This window comes from Triticum urartu, chromosome 7 (assembly GCF_003073215.2).
Source record: "Triticum urartu cultivar G1812 chromosome 7, Tu2.1, whole genome shotgun sequence".
Taxonomy (NCBI): domain Eukaryota; kingdom Viridiplantae; phylum Streptophyta; class Magnoliopsida; order Poales; family Poaceae; genus Triticum; species Triticum urartu.
Window position 1 is genome coordinate 105235447 of NC_053028.1, and position 8590 is coordinate 105244036.

At 44.2% G+C, this 8590-nt stretch overlaps 1 long non-coding RNA gene across 1 annotated transcript; it reads right to left on the minus strand.

The window, feature by feature from the left end:
- Positions 1–239: 239 nt before the first annotated feature.
- LOC125522986 lies at positions 240–4876 on the minus strand. Its single transcript, XR_007290074.1, has 4 exons — positions 4261–4876; positions 4068–4177; positions 2957–3100; positions 240–2878 (listed from the first exon to the last, which is right to left on the minus strand). It is a non-coding gene; the product is annotated as an uncharacterized LOC125522986 (long non-coding RNA).
- Positions 4877–8590: the final 3714 nt, after the last annotated feature.

The following is an 8590-nucleotide window of genomic DNA, read 5'->3' on the forward strand; positions in this document are numbered from 1 at the left end:
GTCAGTTAAAAGTTGTTGTCAAACATTCAGTTTCGTCAGGCGTAATTGTACTGTTAAAAGTTCAGCTTCGTCAGTTGGAATTTTCTTCAGTTTGTGACTTGGTAGTTGGTCTTAGGTTGTTAGCGCAGCCCGTCGCTTTAATCGGATCTTAGGATGGCACGATACTAAAACGATCCTAGCGACGATGCAGGGTAGCGGGCAAGGAACGCTGGGATGGCAGAAACAGCAAGGCCCGCACACAGAAAATTGTGGGTGTTTTCCTTTCCTTTTATTCCGTCTAACAGATAACAGAAACCGCAAAAGAAGCGAGGTTCGATCCGTTAATTAAGGCGTCATCCCACGACTATCTCCACGTCAAAATTGATCCACTAATCACAGCAATGCCACCACACACGAAATCGTGGGCTCATGGACGCGCTAAAATACTTGCATGTAACGGAAAAGCTGCAGCAACAAACATGAGCGGCTAAGAGATGCGCCCTGGCCGGCGCCACCGCGTCTCGTCGTCGCCGATCTCGACCATGCAGTTGTCTTCATCATGTCCAGGAGCTCGCCGGAGTCGTCTGTCGCCGCTGCCGTGGTCACCACGTCGCCGCCGCCGCCGTCATGGGCGGTCCTCTCGGTCCGGCCCGAGCTTTACCTCCGCCGGTCCGGTGCAGGAAAAGGAGACCGCCGCGCTGCTCGGTCCGGTCCGGTTCAGTCCGCTGCCGGCCGGTCCAAACGGCGGCTCGGTCAGGGACCGGACCGGCCCGGACCGTGTCCACCCTGACTCAGAACTGATGCAAAAAGATAAAAGTAGCCAAATATATCAGGACATAGTCTCGCTATGTTCTGAAACCAATATATAGGTCATTTTACTAAAATCTACCAAGTCTTCTAGACACCCACTGAACCATAATGCATGAAACTAAATACATCAGCAACGGCGAGCACAATAAGCAGCGCAGGAGCATCAAGCAAAGAGGAGTACCAGGTGGTGATAGGAAGTAGCTGAGTCGTTGGGGTCGGGCGAATCGGAACAGTGACGATGAGTATATCGTGGGCATGGGGTACCATGTTCGAATTGATCAACTGAAGAGCAACGAGAAAGAAATTGAACAGGCAAAGAGAAGATATGTCTGCATACTGTTAGAGATAGAGGGTATTACCTCAAGATGGCAATGGGGCCCCGAAACCCGTGTCCCCGCGGGTTTTTACCCTATTAGGGTACTGGGATGGGCGTATTTTCATCCCCGTGGGGCTGTTGTTGGGCACATTATACAACCCGACATGTTTCGTGGGTTTGCACCCGTTTCAGCAGTCCCCGAACCCGAAACCCGGCAAACCCAGGAAAATACATTTTTTACCAAGCACTGATCCGGTGCGGCCCAAACCAAAGCTATTGAGCCTGAGCGACCGAGCCCCCACCCCCCAACGTTGAAGGCCAAACCAAGAATTCTATTTTAAAACTTATGTAATTGCACATCTTGTTGAACCATGTATGGCTTATCATCTTTCTTGCTGAAATCTGATCATTTTTGTTGCTGAAATGTGGTGTCATGCTGCTGAAATACATTCTATATAGCTGTTGAACCATCTAATATTGTTTTTTGTTGAAATTTGCTCAAGTTATGCTGCTGAAATGTGCTTGTTTTGCTGCTGAAATGTTATTCTTTGTCGCCACTATGTTTGTTTAAATATTTTGATTTTCTTGTGGGTCCCCCGTGGGTTCCCCGAAACCCGATGGGTTTAGGGGACGGGCGGAAAACTAGCCCCGCGCATGGTGATGGGGATGGGGACGGGTTTATGATTTTCTCGTGGGGATGGGTTTGGGAAGGCAAACCCCGATGGGTTTCGTCCCCATTGCCATCTTGAGTATTACCCATGTGTATGAGAGGGTGATACCCGAGTGTGTCTGGATATGTTGTGTGTGTTCTAAAGGAAATGTAGTGATCTGAGGGATATGCTTATCAGTACTTGTCACTTGGAGTAAGTTCTAAAGAAGAAAAGGTAGTGGTCTGAGGAACCAGCAAATAAAAAAGAGAGGCTACCTTGCAACAAACAAAAACTGTGTTGTACTGGTATCAATGGCATATATCCTATACGTGAACTGAACACTTCCCCAGATCAAGACTAACGCCATCATTTCCTTGATTCCTTCTATTCAACAGGACATACGAGATACAACACCGTTAGTTTATCTCAGGTAAAACTGGAATTTACGTAGCGCCTTTTTTCATAGGCAAATGTAAAGAAATATCACAAAGAAAAGTGTACTAGCAATTCAAAAGAACGTCATGGCACAAACCAAGTCTCAGCAAATGACCCTCCAATATTGAACAAATCATTGAGAGGCAAACTAATAATCCGAAAATCATCCACGTGATACCACCACAACTCTTCCTTTCAATTTTCATAGGTAGCGCTATAATGCAGGAGTAATCATTCTACCAAACGATCAATCTTGCCATAACATGTCGTTTTGCACTATGAAAAGTACAGACAATGCCCCTTTCAGCAAGCATCCATCATGCTTGGCGAGACATTAATAAAACTAAACCAAGTTAGAAAATATATATCTGCAAGTAGTTGAAGATACAACACCATATGAGAGTAGAGAATGCAATCAATATGCTAACTGTATATGTGTTCAGAAAAGTTTATAGACATTGAATTTAGTGACCACATATGAATCTGTTAGGTGGCAAGATGCTACGTATTATTAGTTAAATTTCAGTGGTACCTAAGATAAACTCATGCGTGGAGCTGCAGCAGGATTCAGTATGTTTAGCAGTGGCCAGACCATCAAGTAGCCAAGCTTATAGATAATCCCCTCTTGTAAGATATGTAAATAAGCACCGGCAAATGATGTTGGTACAACTGCATAACTGCAGTTACCCTAGGACAAAAGGACACATCATGAAAGGAATAACATATGCACAATTGGTCTGCTGCCGTGTTATGTGCTAAACAGTACCTGCACGTCGATGATGACCATGTGTATGAGCTTGATAGGACCGCTCTCTAAACCGCTGCGGAAGTGCGTAAGCCGAGACACCCGGACACATAGCATTTGATTTTGTCTTCCACAACATAGATCAGCAAGGGTGATAGAAGCCATCTGACAAAAGATACAGTGAATAGCAGCTATCCACTTAGGTAAACATTCAGGGGAATAAAACAATAAATGAAAAATGTACCGACTTCAAAAGATAAAACCATGATTGTATGAAAATTGTACTGATCCTAAAAGATATAAATCATGTCTCCTATGAAATATGTTAGTCCCTGGCACAAACAGACCATTGTTCTGGAAGGAAAAATAATTATCTTATTAAGTTCTTGAATTTGCATCTATCTTTCCTATAAGTATAGTGTTAGCTGAGGCAATCATTTTCCTTACACAAACTTTGCTAAGGCAAGGCAATTATTCCCTTCTAATTCATAAGTTTCCATTAAAACATTTATGTAAGAACCACATCTCATATCTTCAAACCACACTTCCCGAAGTTGCAATTATAGAAGCACTTGCAGCAGAAGTGGATATTGGCAAGCATCGCAAAGCAGACATATAATTTCAATAAGCATTTCCATATCTATTAAAATAGTGCTTCTCATCACATAGCAGGAATAAATTGTCCATGTCTTTGTTTTATATTTCTGTTAGGAGTATATAGTATGTTTCAACAATTCTTAGAACCTAAGCTAGCCTTCTTATTTACTACTCCCTCTGTAAACAAATATAAGCCTTCCAATATTTTTTGACCCAAGACAAAATAAACAAGCCTTCCAATATTTTTCGAGGAAAAGCCTTCCAATATGGGGACTGTTATTTCCTAACTGCAAGTATTTAGCGTCATTGACAGAACTGACAGTCTCCTTAGTCACAGAAATCAGCACATATGTAAACAATAGATCTCACTACAAAAATAGGATGAAGCATAGGCAGGCAATATCTAATAAACAAAATTAAGCAAGGCAACAAACGCCTCACCTGGAAAGAGGACAGCAGGCCTAGCCTCTCTCACGAACAATACAAGATAAATGAGGGTAAACAAAAAGGGGGATTAAAGAAAGGAGGGCTAAACCTGCACAACCGTGGACGCAGCTACGGCAGGAACACGACCACGAGAACAAATCAGACGCGGGCATGAGCATGTACGTGACTTCAAGGAACTTGAGACAGATAGTAACAATCCTGTGATAAAATTGGACAGAAAATCAATGGGAAAACAAAATACAAGCACAAAAGAGAACACCTCTGGCAGCGGAATGGATCACCTGGCCGTCGTCGGAGTGGCTACGTTGGGGAGCACCGGCGCCGGCGGCGGTGTCACTCTGGGCCTCCTCGCTGACGAAGGGCGCTCCGGCAGCAGCGGCCGTTTTGCCGCGTGCACGAATCAGGGGCTGGATGCGTGGGATTGGAGGCCGGCGGAGGCGCGAGGCCGATGAGGGCCTTCCATTGGCCGGCGGCTAGACGTATTCCTTTCCGAACAGAGCTCCAGAAGCAGCAGCTGCGCCGCAGGAGGGGAGGAGCACAGGTGGTGTGGGCGCGGCCATGAGAGGCCTCGAAATCGACCCTATGTTGACCCGGACCCGCCCACCTTCCCGGATTCTCCCTCTCCCACATCCATCGTCGAGAGGATCGTCCGCCACAGGAGGGGATGGAAGGGGGCACAAGGAAGAATAGGAGGAGCGGCGATAGTGGCGGGGACGGCGTGGAAGGCGAGGAGCGAGAGGAGGAGGAGGCGATGTGAGAGATGAGAGGGGGCGGGGGGGAGAGCGGATGGGTGGAGCGCCGGCCAAGGGAAGGAGATGGGGTGAGGCAGGGCGGCGGCAGCGGCGGCGGCGGCGAAGAGCACAGGGAAAGAGAGAGGTCGCAAGGTTACGTGTGGGCTTGAGGAAGAGGCAAAGGAATCTGTGTGCCGAGCGTCCTTCTCCTTGCCTGTTAAGCTTCTGCTGCCTTTTTTTTCCTTCTTATTATCTTCCCAATAAACACTCAACACGTGGCCCACTCAAAACAAGCAGGCTGCGGTTCTGCCCAACCCACACGCTCTCTTCGATCCGACGTGGCACCACTGAACGTTCGCCCTTACCGCGACTGTTAAAGAGTTTAATAAGCACTTCCCTGCTTGGGCCGGCTTCACGGATATCGTAGCAAGTACACGTACAGCCACGGCCAGACTGATGGCGAAGGTTTGACATGTTGGAATTATGTGTCCTGCAATTATATTCAAATTATTTAGAATTGTTAATATTTGGAATACCTCATTATAGAATTATACATGGAATTGCTTTACATGTTTATCATGGAATTGTTACTTGCTGGAATGTACTTAAGTAACATATGTTTAAGGAAGCTGGTTGATTATCAGTGGAATACAATATAATAGTTATATTGGAAAGATTACCCGGGTACACTGATGATTGGAAGGAGCTAGATCATATAGTTAGATTACAGCCCTAATGTTGATCTACATAATTAGAGGAATTTACACTCTATTATGGCGCGTTGCTCACAAACGCGTGCTCCAGGGACATAACAAGTTTTGATCTGGACTCTATTCCGAAAACTAGTGGAAAAGACTAGGAATCTTATATCTATATAAGAGGTGGACTCTTTGAAAAAACAATATAAGAAGGTCCCTACCCCCTAACCTCAGATATGCGAATTGTGAGCGGCACCATGGATAAGCGCAGAGGAATAGGGGATAGACCGCAAACCCTAAATTTCTAACATTGGTATCTTTAGCAAGGTTCGGCGGCCGACACTTGAACCCAAATCCGCTGCCTACTCTGCCGCCGGTTGTCGCAGGAACCATCTGGTTTGCGTTTTTCCCCAAGTCGCCGGTAGGTCAACTTCATGGACTACTCAACGTCTTCGCCTACGTGCTGCAGCCTATGCGTCAATCGAGGAGGAAAATCAAGCTGCAAAGCACGTCCACATGCGTAGTCTGATCTTGCTTCTTGCAAGTGGATCAATCTCACTCGTGGCTCAAGGAAGGAGCCATGATGGATTCTTCCCGTGAAGGGAGCTCTCCATGCCTCTCTGATTCACGCACGGAGATCGAAGTTGTAGCTGGTCCGTGACCACGAGTTCGATCCGCCGGAAGTACAAATCCTGCTGGCTCACCGGGTCCAACTCTGCGCCCGTCGCTGTCTCTCAACATGTACGAATCCCGCCGGCTCACCGCGTCCAACTTCGCTCCGTATCGCGCCCGTCGCCGTCTCTCAAAACCGGGAGGTCTGCTGCCTTGGGAGTTGGGAAGTCATCTGCTCCCCCGAGTCATTGAGTCCGCTGTTACGCGGTCCAGATCCGGTTCTGGTGCTCACGGAAGGGTGCTGCCTACTCGCCGAGTCTGATGCAGCCAAACAGGGATTCCAAGGGTGAGTTGTTCCTACAGTGGCTACAACAAACTCTGTTGCAGTAGTTGATTGCTGCAATTAAGGAGGAAATCATTCTATTTTTAAGAAAAGAATTAGAAACAATCTGAGGAAGGCACGCCAAGGAAGAGTGGAAGTATAATACTTGGATTGCGACAAGAAGATAGCTAGCTACTGATGTTTGGTGAAAACTGAAAAGCAATCGAGGAATCTAGAAATAGTTGGGTTTTCTTTATCATTGGAAAACTAGCTAGAACTGGTTGTAACAGGAACACTCGATGGCATACTCTTGAAATAGTGAGAACACACGTTGCAGTGGTCGGGAACGGATGTCGTACGCTGGAAGGAGTGCATAGCAAAAGGATCTTGTTGGAATACCATGGAACCCACCGGAATACTACAGTTTTTTGGACGACATACAGATGCCGAGCATTGTTCGCGCCCCGTGGAGTTTTTCATATCATCGTTGACATTGAATAATTTCATTGGTGCATTGCGACACGCTAAAGGAATCATTTTAGTGGAATCATTTATTTTTAGTCTAATCAGTGCAAAATTATTGCTGGAGAAAATTGATATCTTGCGGATAATTATGCATAACCTGAAAATGGATTTCAGGGAAGTGTTTTTATTGAGCATCACTTATTCAAAGAGGAAGCTGGGGGTCACTCCAGGAAATTTGCTCTTCATTTATCGAGAAAACTAATGTACTTAGAAATTAATTGTGAATTTGATATACTTTGGATTGGAAATTATGCCATCAAACTCCTTTGTGGAGGAAAACTATTATTGTTCTAGGACAGGCTATTCAACTTCAGTGAGAAGGGATTTAATTTATTGCTTCATCTTGGAACCTATTGATTATGACATACTATTTGGAAAAGGGAGAGTGGAAATATTGCTCAATGGTTAAATTAGTGCATTATGATTTTCACAGAATGGTCCATCTTTCTTGATGTCCATTGGAAGTTGGTAGACCAATTTTTTATATTGGGCAAAGATTACTCCATATGGAGGAATATCGACAATGGGAACGCATGCTTGGAATCTTATTATCTACATCATCAACGACTTGGTCACATATCTTGGAACTGGATCAAGAGGCTTATTGATTCTGGAATTTTAAACTTTAGTGAGAGGACTAATGGTACATGTGAAGCATATACGAGTTTTTTAATACACCTTGTTTATTAAAGTGGAAGGGGATGAAAGGGCTTCACATCGTTTCTTTTTTATATACTTACGGTATTTCTTTGGACATCCCCACTAGAGGTCACATTATTTATTTCATCTCACCCTTCCATGATTACACTTTTACATGGTTATGCTTATATTTTATTATACAAGTCGAAAGGTTTTATTGTGCTGGTCACATGTTATACTGAAGTGGAAAATCAGTTGATTAAATAATATCATAGTTTTAACAACCGATTGGTGGGGGAAGTACACTTCAGGAATATATCGTTTGTATGTAAAGAGCATGGAATTATTCACCATTGTTATATACCGTACACTCCACAATTGAATGGAGGAATTGACTGTCTTGTATACTCCCTTGTTTCTTTGGAAAGAAGCATTGTGTACTGTCATTTGTTGTATCTTTGTCCATCTAGTACAGTCACTTGGCTGGAAGGAAATCTTCTATTTTGGCATGAAATTCACAGTTATTACAAAGCGCACACCAGGAATTTTTCATGGTTCTTCTAATGGATCAAAGGGTGTTTCCTTAGTTATCTGGAAAATGAATACTGGTGGAAAGTAGGAACACAATCATTTTTATGATCAAGGGTGGAATTATAGACAATCATACTGGAATATAATCTTAACCCCAAGGAAACTACAAGTGACACTCCCAACATGACATGCTTAGGATAAGTGGGAGGAATTAACTTGGAACGTAATATCTGGATAATTGTTATGTGATTTCTGGGGGAAGTCACTCTAAATAGTAGAGGAAGACTCCTAAGAAGGCTTGAAACTTTTCATCATTGTCAACTATGGGTGGAAGAAATGCGGGCAGGAATAAACTCAATGAGGAATTCTATAGTTTGGGAACTTATTATCACACCAAACAACCGCAAGCCCATTGTTTGTAAGTGTTTTTTTATTTATTTGTAAGGAAATTTGTCTCGTTGGAATATTATAATGCCACTCTTGCCATTCAGTTCTTTGCACAAAGGGAAATATATTTTGTGGAAACTCTCTCTCCTGGAATTTTGGGAAAGAG